The following is an 18,893-nucleotide window of genomic DNA, read 5'->3' on the forward strand; positions in this document are numbered from 1 at the left end:
GATCCCCAATATAAAATAATTTTGCTCTATTATGCTGTTGTATAACACACTTTACCAGGTTTCAGATCTGGGAGCTATCAGTTGTATATCAACTAGCAGTGAATATTCTCAAAATCTCACTTGTGGAGATATTATTTTGCCACATGTATTTCAATCTTTCACATTTTATCAGGACTCAAACCCAGAGCTCTTGTTTACAAGGCAACAATATTAACACTTTGCCATCAGGGGAGGCCTCACATTTTACCAGGACTCAAACCCAGAGCTCTTGTTTACAAGGCAACAATATTAACACTTTGCCATCAGGGGAGGCCTCACATTTTACCAGGACTCAAACCCAGAGCTCTTGTTTACAAGGCAACAATATTAACACTTTGCCATCAGGGGAGGCCTCACATTTTACCAGGACTCAAACCCAGAGCTCTTGTTTACAAGGCAACAATATTAACACCTTGCAATCAGGGGAGGCCTCACATTTTACCAGGACTCAAACCCAGAGCTCTTGTTTACAAGGCAATAAGCCATGGGACTATGTCCATATTCTATTGAGCATCAGAACCCAGGAGTTATGAGCTCTATATCAGCTAAATACAATTCAAAGTTGGACTTTGAACTGTGCAATGAATATTCTGTAAGTCTCACTCGGGTATATATTATCAGAACAAGGCAAAACCTGAATCCAATTCAGGCATATATGACAACATGCAAGAGGCCAATGTTCTTTTTACTAAGAATTTCCCTTGGAGTCAATGACATGATGGCATGTATGGGGAATTTTCCCTGAAAGGGCACAGTGTAGATTTTATCTCATGCATGCAAGCATATAAAATCTCCCAGGCGTGCATAATTTATTGCTGGCCGGGACATGAAACTGATCAAAGATTAGAAAAAACATGAAACCAATTTGCTTGCCTGCCCTTGTCCTATTGTATTGATCTGTAAGTTGTAGAGGATGAGAATATAAGCATTTTTGCCCTAGTTTTAAGTATAGTCAAAACAATATCAAGGGGGGCATATTTTTGACAAGTTTATGGACAACAAACTGAGAGATGTAGCTTTTACACACATGGGCAAATCTGTCTGAGGGGGGTTCTTCTTTTCTACACTAGAATTCAAAATTCTTTAGATTTAAATATGTACACACATGGCCGATTGGGCTATATGCCCCCTCTTGACATAGTTTTAAGTGTGGGCAAATCTGTCTATTGAGGGTTCTTCTTTTCTACACTAGGATTCAAGATTCTTGGGATTGAGAGCATATCACACTTGAAGAAATGGGGAATAAGGCATGGCCGTAGACAGAAAAATATTTCGGGGGGGGTTCAACCATAATTGATCATATAGTTAATAGTATTACATGCAGTCACTAAATAATATATGTTTCATGGCACGAAAAAATGGTTAAATATAAATACTACACTAGCTGCCCTGCGGGAATAGTAAGAGTAAAGTACGAAGTTAGAGGGTTCCAGGTTCGAACTCTGGTCAAGCATGGGTAGGTACATCCTCATCGTCGCGGTTAACCCACAATGTAGAAAATCGACATAAAATAACTAAAATAGAAACTTATATGCAGTAATTTTTTTGAAAATACAGAAAACGTCTACTTAATGCTTCAATGATGTTCTCGCAACAACGAAAAGAATTAGTGAATAAAGAAATGAAGAATATGTGGCAGCAATAATATTTAAAATGTGACACATACAAAATTCAAATTCAAACTTTTCTCCTACAATAATGATCATCGTGGTGATGATAATGGTGATGATGATGATGATAATAATAATAATAATAATAATAATAAAGGGAAACAACTCACCGAAATGGAAGCTACAATACAAAACGCCGAGAACGCTTTGAAAACTGGTCGAGCACATCCTCAGGGTTTATCTTCATGTTGCGATGAACAGACATCAATGCCAGACCGTTGAGTCGATTTTCACTGGTGGAATTTCGAAGGTAAGTCTTCAGTCGTCCGAGTGATGAAAATGTTCTTTCCGGTGAAGAAGTTGAAACTGGCAATGTAGCCAGTATCTGTAGAAGTTTACTTATGTTCGGAAATAATGAAGAATTGCACTGCACAAATCCTTCTACAGCAGACTTGGGTGGTGTGTTGTGCTTCTCCCATTTTGATTTCCACACCGCAAATTCAGCGTGGGCAATACTGGGCTCAGGAAGGCAGTTTTTATAAAAGTCTACACATTCCTTCAGGTCTTCACTATTGGCTGTAACACATTTACTTGGAATAACATTTTGCAAAGAAGAGATCAGTGTCCTGTGGCGTTGGAATCTGTCACTAAGCTGTGTTATAATATGGTTTAGAAATGGAAGAAAAACATTCAACTTATAATACTCCTCACAGGTCATAGACGGGATATTGTCTCGATGGGCTTGTCTTTTCACGATCCTGGGAAAATCCATATGGCCACCGTTTTCAGTAACCATGTAAGTGGCATAGGCGAAAATCTTCTTGAATTCTTCTTCTACATTTTCGCGCATGGCATTTAAAGTATTGATAACATGGTCCACATGGTTGCAAGCTTCTGCTAAGTCTGCATTTACAGCCTGGAGTTGTCTACATAAAGTTAGGGTGTAAGAAAATATGTTTTCTAAAATCAGGAGGGGGACTACGAATTTAGCTCCTTCAATGGCACTTAACAATTGGCATGCCTTTTGAGCAGTCTCTTTGTTTGCAGACGATTCTAGCAACTCCAGTGCATTCACTACAGCTGGGTACAACTCTTTAAATCTGATAACACTCTCGTGCTTATGGACCCATCTTGTTTCACAAAGACCTAACAGAGTTGCATGTTGACATTCTGGTAGGTTTTCTTTTATTGCCGTTTTCAGAACTTCGTTTCTTTGAGCAGACGAACGGAAGAAATTTGCAACAGACTGAATGCTTCCTAGGCAATTGCGTATGGACGATAGAGTACACGAATTTGCCAAAGCAAGGTTCAAGGAATGAGCACTACAATGGACGTAAAGAGCCATGGGGTGGTCCTTCCTAATATATTCATTAACACCATGCAGGTAACCGCTCATGGCTGACGCTCCGTCATATCCCTGTCCAACCAAGAAATGACAGTTTATGTTATTTCTTTTTAAGGTTGCAGAAAGCAGCGTGGCCAAGCCCTTGCCTGTAAGGTCGACTGCTGGAACAAATTCAAGAAAGTCTTCGCGAATTTTACCTTCCTTCACATCTACATAACGCACACACACAGATACCTGTTCTATTCGAGAAATGTCTGTAGTTTCGTCTGCCATCACAGAGAAACACTCGGCAGCATTCACTTTCTCCACTATCTCTTTCTTAATTATGTCACCACAAATTGTAATTAACTCGTTCTGAATGGTAGGGCTTGTGTACTTTGAATTGAGCGCACCCGATTCCAAATGTTTCTGAAGCACAACGTCACCTGCACTTACACGGAACCGTAGTAAGGCACGGAAATTACCGTCGTTTGTTTCAGCCTCCTCAGACTTCATCACGTTTCCAAAGTCATCCGTTCCGCGAAGGGCAATTTCTTGACGACCGCAGAGAATAATTGTTTCTATAATGGAGCGCAGTTTCTCGCGATTTTCAGCTCCTTGTTTAGCTCGCTCGCTGCACAATTGGTCCACTATCTTATTACTTTTCCCTTCAGTCACTTTTATGAAATTCTCGGCTAGCTCTAAACACCGTTTATGGTATGACGTATTCGCATGGTTTGCAAAATCTTCCAAAGCATTTTTTAAATTGCAGTGCTCTTTGGTAACAAGAGCCCCTAAATGTTGATGCCCCCCTTTACCCCCTTCCTCCCCTCGAGAAAACAGTACGCACACTTTGCACAATGCGCCTTCCAGTTTACTGGAATAGGCTAGCCACGGAAACTTTTCCAACCACGTTAGCTGAAATCTTAGATTTCGTGCAGTTCTGCGTGGGAAAGCATATGTTGAAGAAGGAACCCACGGATTCTTCAAAAGTTGTTCTTTTTTCAGATTGTTGAGATTTGCTACATTAAGGTAAAGGCCAATATCATTTTCACAGAAAGAACTATCACTATTAGTTACCAACAAATCGGCTGATGCATTTGTGATAATATCATTTTGCTTGTCATCCGTTGATTTCGCGGCTAAGTCATCATTAGAAGTGTCACCACTGTTACATCCGTTTTCACTTTTAGGTTTTTTCTTGAAAAACATCCCAATCGAGAGTTGTCCGCTTCTCCCATCTGCACCGCGTTTCATTTTTGGGTTCGCAAAGCACTAAAACTCCGGCACAAGAAACACACTCGTATCACACCACAAGGACGCGATCTAAAAGGACAAAGATACTTCCATCCAGCAATGACAAATTTGAGACTGGAGGCTATTGGCTAGGACAACGACTGGACTATAAGAGTCATGATTGTTTGACAGTCAAATCTAAATTCAACCTTAAGCGATCCATTCATTTGTCACGATGCAGACGCATCTCGCGCATGGTGCAGTAATATTCCCAGTAGGGAAATTGTTCAAACAAGGGATTTTGCAGGGGGGGGGGATAAATAGGAAAGACGGAAAAAAACGTATAAAAATATGCAATAAACTGGGAAATGAAAACATTAAACTTTTTCTTTTGTATATCTATCTTAAACTTAAAGACGATATTTGAATATTATAATTATAGAAATGAAAGGGGAGGGGGGTTAAACACCTTATCTAACAGCCCAGGGAATTTAAAAGTTAAAAGGGGAAATTTTGAGTTCCAACCAGAAACAACACTGAAATGAGAACGGTCAAGTGAAAGTTTAAGGGTCGCGGGTGGGTTATGGACATAAATAGAACCTGTTTTCCTCAAGTTTCAGGAATTCCAACTGTTTGAAAATTCTGACTAAATTGTCCCAAGGCGGATTTCTCTCCACATTGTCTTCCTGTTGCATTTTTGTACCTAGGTAGAGCTGTGAATAAGTTTTCGACTTTGAATTCTCAACCTGTATAAATCTAACATGTCAGACGTTTCGGGGGGGGGTTTGAACCCTAAGAACCCCCCCCCTTAAATACGGCCATGGAATAAGGGCATCTTGGCATAGTTTTAAGTGTAGGCAAATCGGGCTGTTTAATCAAATAACCTCTTCTTTTGTACAATTTTTGTCCTTATATTATATACTTTCATACTACTAACTTGGGATTACCTTGCAGATAAAGAGTTAGGTTCTTCGGGAAAACATTCCACAAATTAGTCAATTTATTGTAATTTACTGTAATTGTAGTCATTAACTAAACCCACAGCGCTACAGCCCTTTGTAGGGCCTTGGCTTACCTACCGACTGCTGGTCTCCCTCCCACACTGTTCCTCCGTCACCTGTTTATAGCGTGGAGGTCTTAGACCAGTATTGGAGTGACGGGTGATCAGCCCGACGAACCCCCAGCCGTTATTGTAGGTCTTCTTGACCGGGTACGCTCACTCACTCGGAGCTTCCCAATTTCCTCACGATGGTGGGTTGCCACCGGCCCTATACGTAGGCCGAATAAATTCCGACCAGAGCCGGATTCGAACCTACGCCGTCCCGCAGCGAACGATCTCAAGACGAGTAAACGCCTTAACCCGCTCGGCTACGGAGGAGGACAGTCATTACTAAATGCTAAATACTAATCTCAAAATTTTGGTAAATACTTTAATAAATCTTTCTCAATGAATAAAAAATATTTTCATTACTTAAAAATTGTCTGACAGCATTTTATGTAGGTTATGTTTAGTATCTCATGACGCAACTAAGCTGTGTAGAACTAAAGAAGATAAACATTAATAATAAATATTAATCCCGCCTTATCCATGCCTAACAAGAAACTTACTTAACTGACACGCGAGGGGAGGGGTGGAGGGTTGAAGGAGTTTGCACATTATTTATTGCTAAAATTCAAGAAACCATTTCCTTCTTTATTCACCGCTTCCTTTGTTATTTATACAGAGCTGCAGATACTTAAAAATTACAAAATTTTACATAATTAAAAGAAGACAATAACTTACTATATACAGTCACTTACATCAGTACATGTCGAAACACACATCCTTACCCCTATGATTTTATGAACAAGAGTAACATACGAACAATAGAAACACCTTTTTCGTTTTTTTAATGAAAATGTTAACAGTTGAAAATAGAGAAAAGCAAAATGTGGCGGGCCTGGAAGCCTTTCGCTCCCTTTCTTCGGGTAAGATAGTGCTAATTAAAGAGCGTATATAAGCTCTTTGCGGCTAATGTTATCAACGAGAAACTCGAAAATTCACGAACTTCGAAATACTCGAACTTTTAAGCACAAAATTTCAAGTCAGTCTCATCCTGCATATCTTAAGAAAATAAGTCAAAGTATGCTGCTTTATATGATAAGAAAGCGTTGCTTACCTTCCTCTAAAGCTCCATTCCTATGTCTCGTGTGCTGTCCTGTAATGGAAAATTTACGTCTCAAGACTGAAAATACGAAGACATTTATCCACAAAATAACCAAAGTTATTATATTGACAGCGCCATGCGCATGGATCCATGTTGTGAATAAATGGAAAGGTGAATTTCTCATATTATAAAAATTCTACGCAGGTGCTGGCATTGAAGGCACCCACCAGTATGTTTTACATTGTTATTTTTGAGAATGAGAAATGCTGATAGTATGTATTCTTACAGCCTATAAAGTTCTTCTTTCCATCCAGTGCCAATAATTAATCTATAGTAATGCGATGCATTTATGAGCATATAATATTATATTATAATATATAATATTATTATTTATGTATCTATACGTGCATGTATGTACGTGCGTGTGTGTGTGCACCCGCGTGAATATGTTACCAGACTACACGTGTATCATATTAAAGTTTTTAAAAATTGTGTGATATTTGCTGATCAAAAATATTCATATATTGCATTTCTAAATTATTGAGAAAACTCAAAATTAAATATATAAAAAAAATATCTTTGGAGTACATAAATATTTTGGTTTCAAAAACCAAGATAATTTAGTTTTACATAAGAATACCATTAGCATCGTGCAGAGTAACTGAAGTCCCCTCCATACTATTTCCTATACAAAATACACAAATGTCTCAAGTGAATTATGTAATATATATTATATTATGTTACACATTCAAGTTTTAAACAAAAAATTCTTAGTAATGCATTTCAGACACAACAAAATTAGATTAATAATTGTTTGTAACAATAGCTCTTCTAAAATTATCTACTATAAATGTATTCAGTTAAATAAAACATCTGATTTGTTGCTTAATTAATTTGTATGACTTAATTATCATTAATTATTACATGAATGTGATTAAAATAAATCATTGTAATATATATTGTGGTAAATATTAAGTAGGTTAGCCTTTTAAAATAATACGGGATAAAAATATTAATTAGAATGTTTTATTCGAATCTAATAAGGGCGAAACGCATGAAAACGCTTTAAAATACTCGTATTATATTTCTTGTCGTGAGCCATTTTATTTTAAGGAACATATTCCATTAAATTTCAAACAAACTACAGAATCGAGAATTTATCAATATCTAATATCTTCACATTGAATAAAATTGTATATGAATTTATATAGAAAAGTTATGATTTTCTAAAGTAATTTTGCTCAGTATGAATGTGAATTTTAAACCAAGTCACTGATGAAAACGGATCATTCTTATAGTTGTATAATATATAATTTTAGGTGCTAAATTTACAGTTAAAGGAAATTAATATACATTTATTAATACTTACTGGACACAATGTAACTTCTACTTTTTTTATCTTGGTCTTGAATTTCAATAATAATATCTACAAAGAATAATAAACATTGTAAAATACTATCAGATATTTAAGATAAACTAATCTACTCATACACAGGATTTACTATGTTACCTGAGACATTATTGGGAAAAACTTCACTCTCTCCAAATGTGTTATTTTCACCTAGTGTTATATTTAAAGGTATATAAATTTCTAAATATATATATATATATATATATATATATATATATATATATATATATATATATATATATATATATACATATACATATATATATATATATATATATATATATATATATATATATATATATATATACGTACATATATGTTGCTTTCTGAAAAACTACTCTACTCACTTTGACTTACTACCAAAACTATATCGTAGGAGCCGTAGATATATATAGTACAGAGTGACCTATAATTCAGTTCATGTAACATTAACGTGAAAAAGGTTTTGAAGTAAAGTAGGCGAGAACTTTTTCTGCATCCCTTGCCGTCTTGTTCTGGGTATGTCATGCTCTCGGATAGTTTTTGGCGTTCATTTTCTTGGTGGTTGTACCAGACCTTGAGCTACAGTCTCAGGATTTTCTTCTTCAATGTAGATGTAATGTAGGTCTACCTGAACGACGAAGATCCGTTACGAATCCTGTCTGTTGTTCAAACATTTTGTTCAACTTGGGATTACCTTGTAGATACAGAGGTACGGTCTTTGGGAAAACATTCTACAAATAAGTCAACATCATCACTGTAATTGTAGACATTACTAATTTCTAAACATTGGTAAGTATTCAAATAAATGCTTTCGAATGAATAAAAAAGATTCTCATTACTAAAAAAAATTGATTGAAAACATTTAACAGCTTATGTTCAACATGTGAGGACGCAACTAAACTGTGTACAACTAAAGAAGATAAACGTAAATAATAAATATTAACCCTGAATTTGTCGATGCCTAATATGAAACTTTTTAAATTACACCGGAAGGAGGTGTGGGTGTAGGAGTCCACACATCATTATCACTAAAATTCAATAAACCATTCTGCTATTGATTCACTGCTTCCTATGTTGTTTATGCAGAGCTGCATTACATAAAAGTTAAAGAGAGACATAATTAACAAAAATAATAAACTACATAATTATTCACCGTCACTCACAAACCTTACGTTTGTGATTTTATGAATAAAAAAAATAAATGAAAATTAGACACAACGTAGGGAACAATGTAACTGACTTTCAGTTTAATGAAAAAAAAAATGTTAATAGTTGATAGTCTAGAAAAAATAGGGATCGTGGGCCTGGCAGCCTTCCGCTCCCTTGTGCTTTACGGGGTGTTTCTTCTTTCCTCTAATATATTTTGAGTATATTGCAGATCTTCGCTTGTCAGTTAGCAGTTACGCAAGCGTGCGTAATGTCAACTATTACCTCTCCCGAGGTAATTAGTATGACTTCCTGAATTTACACTTAACTTCATTGCATATCAGAGATAAGGCGCAATTTTTTTAAAAAAATATTAGTTTTGGTTTTACAATTTGATGTCTATGACATTCCTCCATGTGAAGTTTGACATCGAAATCACAGGATAGTGACTCGATTCAACACTGATTCTACCATTACATTTTACTGTATTCTACGATTACAGTTGCGTGCACAATAAATAAGTTTCTAAAAACTACATTAAAATTACATTAATTGCGTTAATTATGAAGTGACATTGTACTTTAAAAACAGTCATGGTCATTATGTTTTACTGTAGTTGTAAAGGTGTGGGAATTGATGGTATTAGAAACAGAGGTCTACAAGAGACCCGGAAGAAACCCGTTCACAAGGAGTCGCGTCTACAATAATATGTTACACGCACGTCAAGCCAAGTGTTCGGCAATGCGCAAGCGAGCTTCACTGAACAAGAATGTACAGGCTCAATGCCTACCAGGTCTTTCTCTTTACCCAGGTAGTGAGAAGTCACGTGAGATATAATGTAGTTCCTGCACTCAGACGAGAGCACCACTATCAATGTTGCCAAGGCATATTATATTTGACTTTTGAATTTATGCTAGTTGCAGGTTCCTTGAGGTTGTATAACTGTTAGTTTTTGTAACTTCTCAAATTAGTATCATTATTATGTCAAACCGACTACCACATATTTTCCAAATTTGTTTTGAAGGTCTTCAAATAGAGATGTGTGTTCGTTCGTTTTATGTCACTTTTCTGGTCTTCAAATCGTAAATCTTCTCTCGGTTTCAGCTTTACGTCGATAGTTTGCTCAAATGTGCAAATGGCATTACCTGCTATTTGCACCCGTCTGAAAATACAAGCTGACAGTTATATTTTGCATCGTGTTACTACCAATGTGGTCTGTAGAACTAAATAATTCCCAACAATGTGAGCGAATACCGATTTGTCACACAATGTTTAAAAATATCTACGATGGCACTTTTTGCGAAAATGGGTTCGCATTACTTTACAGGTGTCAGGAGAGGCGGTGATTAGGGGGGGCCAGGGTTGGTAGTTGCCCCCTTTTTGCCACTTTTTCCACCGTCGCATGCTAACCTTATGTACGAAGGGAAATTAGACTGTCCGTGCCCCCCCCCCCCCAGTTTTTGCACCTTACTCCACTAGTTTTGGAACCTAATCGCCGCCACTGAGTGTAAGTGATTCAATAATTTTCTAGCATGGAACAAATCTCTGCATATTAAATTGAGAGACGTGATGATCTTTCAAGTTCTCCTTGAACAAGTTATAATCTAAAAGTGGGTAACCTTGACTGCATGACTCATGTATCTGGAGACTCTGCAACACCGGAATAAGCGTTCGCTACAGATAAGCGAGCTGGGTACTGCAGTCACTGCCAGTTAGTTACCCGTGAGCTTTCGATGCTAGTCGGTTCAAATCCCAGAAGTACAGTTCTTACTCGCTGGCTGGGCAGTCAGGGGGGCGTAGTAAGCAAATCTGGCCGATGTGCAGCGCTCTGATTAGAAACCCATTACTTCAATCACATTTTTACAGTGTAGGCTATAATAACTTCTTTCAATAAACTCACCACAATTAATAGGTGCATAATATTTACATAATCGATAACATTCCAAAGTACTAATTTCTTAAAATGATTTTTAACAAGTTGAAATATACACGATATCAGCAATTACAACTATGAAAATAAGAGTCGTTTCACTAACTTCCTCCAACTTGTGCTTCAACATAGAAATGGCTTAGTCCAATCATGAAAACCTAAAATAGAGAAAATAGTAAAATGTTTATCTTTTTTTAAAAAAAAAACATTATCATAAGGAGTTAATTTATTCAGTTGATTGTATGGCTATGAATGAAGTACAAGATGTTTATGAAATTGTTATAGGTATCGTAAGATAGATGATCAGTAGCTTACTATATCTATTGTCGTATATGTTTAATGCCTTCTTATTGCAACAACGGTGAAGGGACGATTTACATGCAACTCCATTATTGGTAGGTAATGGATCGCAACACATCGATATCATGGTCGCAAATATGTTAAATGTGCTGTATCTTGGCACTGTTTGAAAATGTGTGCGCAGATAAAATATATCGAGATATGGTGTTGACTGTTGGTGCTGATACAGTGTTGTGATCAATGACCTATCAATGATGACGTCGCCCTATAACCAAACTATGTACTGGCCTTGTTAAGAGATGGTACCGGTCTGGGAGACAAAATTGCAATGTAATTTGTGCAGTTTGAATCATATTTATCTAGTCATGGCAATATAAGAAGGTATTAGGGAAATATTTCCGATTTTTTTTTGCCTGTAGACGAGTATTTGAAACAGGTAAGTTGGCATTACTGGTAGGCGACAGTGCTGTGTGCTAATGACTTAGCAGTCAGTCAACTAGAGACGTTCGACGAAGTAGGAGTACTGCTATTGTGTTTCCATTGTTCGTGTTGCAATTATTGTGCTTCGCATCTTAAGCTGTTGTATAGAGTAAGGGTAAGTAATGAAGTGTCATCTAGTATATTATAAAAGTGCCATTATCTACTTACTACATGTCGTAAAACTAGGGTTTAGTTGCGTATGTTCGTGTAACGTCATATTTTTATTTACAGGGAATAGTTTCCTAAGTTGGACCACCAGATGTTTCCCAAATGGGACCGGTCCATTTTAGGAGACGTTAGGTAAGGAAAGATAATTCTTGTTAAATTTCGACAGGAAGTAATTGCAGGACTGTCTCTCTAGGTTTAAAGATGTCGAAATGAGGCACGTAAGGGAAATGGGACGAAGATGATTTATTTGCAGATGGTTAGAGCTGCTTACTGAAACGGTGACTATGAACTCAATGAGTGTGCTCGCGTATATAGGGTGGCCAAGGCTACAATAAAGAGACACTGACAGTAAAAAGCGTTTTTGAATACAATAAAGTGCTTTGGTAGGCAAGCAACATTTACTCCAGAAATGAAAAAAAAAATCGTCTACCAAATTCAGTTATTCGAGGAAAGGTTTTTCGGTTTCACAATCAAAGATGTTCGGACGCTAGCCTTTGGTATTGCAAAGAAATGCGAATTACCCCACTGTTTTAACAAACCAGAAAGAATGGTCGGTAAAAAGTGATTTCATTCTGCAACGTGAAACCCAGCATTAGAAAGTATTTGTGTACACGGCAAGTAGACTGTTTTACGCGGATTATTTCTAAGTGCTGATAATACGTTATACTCTTTCAAAATCAGCTGTGTTCATTACAAGTTCAAAGTGATTTTTTACATCTGTTTATATTTTGTTTTTACATTGAGGACCGTCTTGCAAGTAGAGAAGTTGCTGTTTACGAGTGACATTTTCTGGCAGTGTAGTTGCAGATGTATTTTATTTAGTTTTAAATTTTTAACTTAGGTAAATATCTGTTTGTTTGAACAAAAATATGCTAATATAAATACATCAGTAAAAAGCAGTACATACAACTATTTTTTCTTTTAAAGCTGTGTGTTTCTTTATATTACATTACATTAACGGTCATGTGTCGATCGTTTCAGCATAAGTTTCATATTTCCTATTATTCAGTAAATACATTGTAAGAATACTGAAAATTGTTGTATTAAAAATATTGTTTTAGGCAAAAACACTTTTAATTCATTCTAATGTTAATAATAATTGTCAATTATAGTTTCACATCTCAGGTCCAACTTGGGCAACTGTAAGTCCAAATTAGGCAACCGGTTTTCCAATTTGGACCCCTTTTCCTTATTTTACAAATGTTAGTACTTATATACTTTAAACGTTTTTACTAATCGATGAAAGTACATATAATGTTAAATACTTTTATTAAATATATTTCGAATTTGTCATTAATAGAGTTCATACTTATCAATAAGCGTTAATAAGTTGAGATGTGAGATGGCATGCCACATATGAAAAAAACATTGTTGTTTTTTCATGAATATTGGTGCCACTATATGATCGCAAAGTGCGCTACTACTGCCAAAAAGCTCTCAGGAGTGACTGAGGCTAGAATGCAAGTTATTTATCTCATACCCTGATGGCGCTTGTGGTTGGTTGAGGAAAATATCATAAGTTCCATTAGCTGTTGGAGTTTGCATTGTCGTATCTGCTCATAAATTCTACACATGGATCAAAGAGACTTCCAATATATTAACTTTGCTTGCACGTAGACATCAGACGATAGCGGAGATGAAACAATTACATCCTAAATAGACCACAACCCAAATATTTCGACTTGTATCAATTGGCAGATAGAACATTTGCATTTTCAATGGACGAAATATAAATCAGACCTGGTCAACAAGTCTTATTTGAAAAAGGAATCTTCGTGGGTCGGAAATACAATATTAACCCAAGATTATGTTCATTCTAACAGTGCAATATGAATAGATGCTCTCACAATATTGCTTCCTCTTACTAACCAATTGACCAAGAATTATTATCAGTCAATACTTTACCGTCAGAATCAAGAAGGAAAACATTAACTTCGACATGATGATCGTCCTGTAACTCTGCACAAGTCTGCACCAATCTTCAGTAGAACGTGTTTGATATAAGCCTCGTTGTTATTATATACGCTCAGGATAATTTCACTGCATTTAGTTCTAGCTGTTTAAGTTTTATAGCATGCAAAATTACAATATTTATTCTAAGTAACTTTTTAAAGCATAAAAAGTTCACGGTATTTTTCTAACTAGATTAGGTTCTAAATATTCATTAATTATTGAGCTGGTCTGAAAAGTTCGTGTTCATTTGCAACAGATAAAATGCATTAAGTAAGAAAACCTGAGCAAATTTAACGTCTTGTGTGTTCATGTTGCGATTCGTTCATGAAAACTCTTGTTAAGTATAGCTTGATACAGTGGCAGCCTTCAAATTCCAAAACTGGGTGCTCCAGGGAAGTTGTCAAAACTGGGAGAGGGACAACTACCCCCGATGTCCCTAATCGCTGCCACTGTCTTGATAACTACATTTTCTTTCGAACCAATTTCTAAGCCATGCTCTTCTTTTAATTTTTGTAATTTTAGCTTTTGATAATAACAGTTGTTGATCATCTCCTCTTAAGTCACTCGTTCATCTTTATAACTTATCTGCTCTGCGCAGTGCCTTGTGGGAACAAAAGTATACAGACAAGTACGGCAGCGAGTATCGTGTGAGACGAAAACTAGCAGATGAGCAAGTAGTACAACACAACTAGTCCAAGTCCAACTGGAAATTTCAGCAGAAACTTTAGCTTTACGTGTGATCCAGGCATTGGTTTCGTTTCTCTGTATTAAACTGTAGTCAAGATAAAGATTTTAAAACATCAGCAGAGATTGAATTGCTCGCTACATAATGAAAAAAGAATCACTTCTCGTGTGCCATTTTGAAATACTTCGACCAATTTTGATCGAATATAATACCAGAAAACTTCTGAAGTTTAAACATAGGTGGCTGTTTTCTGGCTTGCACTGACTGAGGAGTATCCTTATCTAGTAAAGACAACAATGGACCACTTTTGCCCTTTTCAACTTCATATTAGTGCGAGCAAGCCTTCTCTGCTATGGCGACAATAAAGTCCAAAGCAAGAAATATACTGCATAACCTCGAGAATGATATCTGTGTTTTGTTGTCTGATATAAATCAGTTGTGCTATAAGCATCTATAGCAAGTCTCACATTAATAAAACAAAACTCTTTTGAGTGATATCCAATGTACTAAATTCTATTCTATTCTGATGTTTGTTCCTTTTATTATCTTTGAATTAATGAAAAACATTGGTACTGGAGTAGGTATTTATTTGACAATAAATATAACTGTTTCTCATAATATATTTCACTTTGATTTAAGATTAACAATTAAAAATAGTCTAACATGGGTGAACCAAGCTTTTAATCTCTCTCGCAAGGGTGCCCCCGAACGTAAAAAGTGTGTGAATCCCCGTTCTAAATGGTACCTAACTACTAGAAAATTTTATACTCAGAAGCTATAAATATCACCAGTTATTATGGCTGATATTTGGTCAATTTCCCTGTGCCTTATGAACTTCCTCTACAAAACGATGCATTATGTTTCCCAAATCGGAACACAATTAATTAACAATTCTTTGAATTACCTACAACTCAAATATGTAGCAAATAGAGTTTGTGTTCTGTACTTCGAAACAGACTTATAAACATGGTCTGGGGATCAGAGTAAGTGTATAATTAGGTCCTCCGTAATTTTTAGCATGGATTTTAAAGGTCCAAGAACCAATAATTTCTAATGGGTTCTATTGGGCAGGAGCGAAACATTTTTCCTCGCACAATTTCAAATCGGACCAAGTTGCGTATTGCTTCATTTCAATACCGAACTTGGACAGTATTTAAATTGATCCGGAAAAAAAACAATCCGGAACCGAATTGAAATACTTTAATGATAAGAAAATTTGTTTACGGTCCAGAACCTATTTGCACTTCCTGATTTCCTCCTACTGACCAGAATTGAATATATTTACAATTTCTGGACCTTCAACAACCCTGATTGTTAGTACACTAAAAGTTGTTCACCTTCAAACCATCTACAGCAAGATGTAAGAAGTGCAAGCGGTTCGTTGGAAAGGAGGATGTCTCTCCCCACTCCTGTTCTACTGCTTAATAGCCTTGGGGTGCAGTGTGCAGGCGGTAAGCTCGAACCGTACGGAACACTCGCTGGTCACCACAATTTCAAACGGGATGATTAAGCCTGATCTACAAGCAAGGCGGCACAATTTCATTGTAGCAACTGAATTTGTATCAAGGTTTGTTATTAAGTCTAATTTCCTTGGGCTAATTTCAAATTATCCGATATCCGTTTCGGATGCAAGAGGTAATCCAGACATCCAAATATCCGGAGAACTTGGATATACGGATAATCCGAATATCCGATATCCAAATAAAACATTATCCAATATCCAGATAAGTCTCTCTCAACACTATTCCATTTGAAAACTTTAACTCTTACATAAGAAAAGATTCAGCCCAGTACGTATACATATTGGTAAACTAAATGCTATAATATCTACATCGTGCTTGTTTTAACTAAATGTTTAGAGGCATGATAACAAACTATTCTTTAGAGAGTTGTCCGTGCTTGTTGTTTGTTGTAAACTAATTAATATCATCTTACTTCTTCATTTGTCCAAAATCGTTTTATTTTTCAAAAGGTATGTAAGGAAATGTTGATATAACCACTGGTATCCCCTCTTGGGCACTCCAATGTTTGTAATTTACATAATATTTATACAAATGTAAATTTGTAAAACTCATAGGAAAGTTGCGCACAGTACTTTGCACGGGATTGCTACATAAAAACTGTAATTCTTTTAATTAAATAACTTATATTTTGTAAGGAATAAGAAGTGAGGTGCGATGAACATAACCAATTCGACGGATGTTGAAGCGCATCCTTTGGAGATCCATTTCTCATGTTATAGCACAGAATGTAAACGACTCCAATCGCGTTCTTACATGCGGAATTACTCCAGCAACTGTCGATAACTCTTTGGGCATACTCTGCATAATCACCTGTACTCATATCACAAGTACAGTGAATCAATCTAGCTAATATTATAAATCTTAATGAAAAGAAGGTTCAACAATATGAGTATGTTCTTTATTTACTTTCTGCCGTATTCTACAATTGAATTATATCGTAATACGTCTTCAACACGTGACTGAGGTTAGCTCACAGCTTGAAAAAAGACTCTTGTCGTTCCCCCTTCCCATAATTAACTTAGGTTACCTTAGCAAAACCTTGAGTAAAGATTATAGTTACCATGGCAACATATCAACTATTTATAGCTATGATTCAACTACTACAGATGCAGTTCATGTGAAATAAATTAAAGGTAGATTTTTGAGGGGAAATATTTATTATTTTTCTATTTATTTTGAATATCTCAAGTTCTCTGTTATGAAATAATTTTATGCACTGCTGCACACAACGATCCATGAATTTGAACGCCATCTGTCGGGAGATTCTGGCGACGCGATTTTTAAATCTTCTCAATAATTCTGACGGACAATGTACTTTTTGTGACACTGCGTAACCATCATGTATATTTATATACATGAACATCGTTAATGACATAATTATATATATATATATATATATATATATATATATATATATATATATATATATATGCATTATCCGATGACGAAGTTGCTGGATGGAAGTTGGCATTGGTTATGCATAAACCCTGTCTTTAATAACAATAGAAAGAAATCACACGGCGTAAATCCAGAGAACACAGTACGCCTTCTCGACCTGCAACGCCATCTTGCAAACTAGGTGCAGAAGCACATAGACTAACAGGCCCTCCAATGAGCGTGAGAAGCTTTAAAAACTAGGACAGTTTCCGGCTTTAACAGTGTTTGCTGCAACCACGTAAGTTGAAAAACATTTTTCTTGTTGACATTTCTAACCGCACCATTCATTGGTGTATACCCTGTATACTATATATACAGCGTGTCCGGCTTAAAAGTATAATAAAAGAAAAATTAATAACTTTAGAAGTAATTGAGATATTTATTGGCGGTTTGCTTCTACAAGTATGTTAACTCAAAATGTTTTTTTACGTATGCTTGCGGCAGTTGGTACCGCTTGCGCATGCGCGTAACTGCACGTAACTGCTTTGTTCACGTAAACGCGCGCGTCAGTAGCCATGTGGACTCCACAGCAGAAGGTGTTCTGTGTGCTTTCTCTCGCGGTACTAAAGTCTGTTACACTGGTACAACGTCGTTTTCGGCGTGAATATGGACTGCGACCAACCGACGATGTTCCCAGTTACATTTCAATCAAGAAGTGGGACAAGCAGCTTCGGGAAACTGGAAGTTTGCTTTCGATGTCGGGCCGCCATGCCAAGCACGCAGTTCCAGAGGCTACTGTTGAATTAATCCGAGCGTCCTTCCAGCAGAGCCCTCGTAAGTCAATCCGACAAGCAAGTAGGCAGTTACAGTTACCTCGTTCGACAGTACATGATGTCGTCCATAAAGGGTTGCGCCTACGGGCGTACAAAATGCAGCTTCGTCACAAAATCAAACCCGAGGACAGGCCACGACGGAAGAACTTCGCGGAGACAATTCTGGCAAAAATTGATGAAAACGAGGCATTCCTCGATTTGATCTGTTTCTCGGACGAGGCTACATTTCACTCTTCCGGGAAGGTAAACACGCACAATTGCCGCATATGGGGAAGTGAACACCCCCACGTAGTGATGGAGTGGGAACGTGACCCTCCGAAAGTGACTGTGTGGTCTGGATTGTTGAAGGACAGGGTTAGAGGCCCATTCTTCTTCGCGGAGCCTACAGTTAATGCAAGAACGTACATCGACATGTTGGAACTGTATGTTGTGCCACAACTTCCTCGTGAAGTGATCTTTCAACAAGATGGTGCACCATGCCATTTTGCGAACATTGTGAGGGATTTCTTGGATCATGAGTTAGCAGATCGCTGGATTGGGAGAGGTAGTCCATGGATTGCTTGGCCCCCTAGAAGCCCAGATTAGATGTCTGTCGCGCCACTAATGGTGCACATATCGAGGTGTATTAGGTATGTAAAAAAACATTTTGAGTTAACATACTTGTAGAAGCAAACCGCCAATAAATATCTCAATTACTTCTCAAGTTATTAATTTTTCTTTTATTATACTTTTAAGCCGGACACCCTGTA

At 36.7% G+C, this 18,893-nt stretch overlaps 1 long non-coding RNA gene across 1 annotated transcript in view; it reads right to left on the reverse strand.

The window, feature by feature from the left end:
- The window catches only part of LOC145980948 (uncharacterized), a 34,946-nt gene extending 21,167 nt beyond the window's left edge, over nt 1–13,779 (reverse strand). Inside the window, exons 1-4 of the long non-coding RNA XR_014440898.1 lie at nt 13,679–13,779; nt 10,932–10,983; nt 7,726–7,782; nt 6,369–6,407 (exon numbers count right to left, since the gene is read on the reverse strand). This is a non-coding gene — a long non-coding RNA (uncharacterized LOC145980948). The remainder of the gene's footprint in view (nt 1–6,368; nt 6,408–7,725; nt 7,783–10,931; nt 10,984–13,678) is intronic.
- Between the last annotated feature and the right edge of the window lie 5,114 nt (nt 13,780–18,893).

The sequence above is a fragment of the Lepisma saccharinum genome, chromosome 28 (genome assembly GCF_977018435.1).
Source record: "Lepisma saccharinum chromosome 28, izLepSacc3.1, whole genome shotgun sequence".
NCBI classification, from domain to species: domain Eukaryota; kingdom Metazoa; phylum Arthropoda; class Insecta; order Zygentoma; family Lepismatidae; genus Lepisma; species Lepisma saccharinum.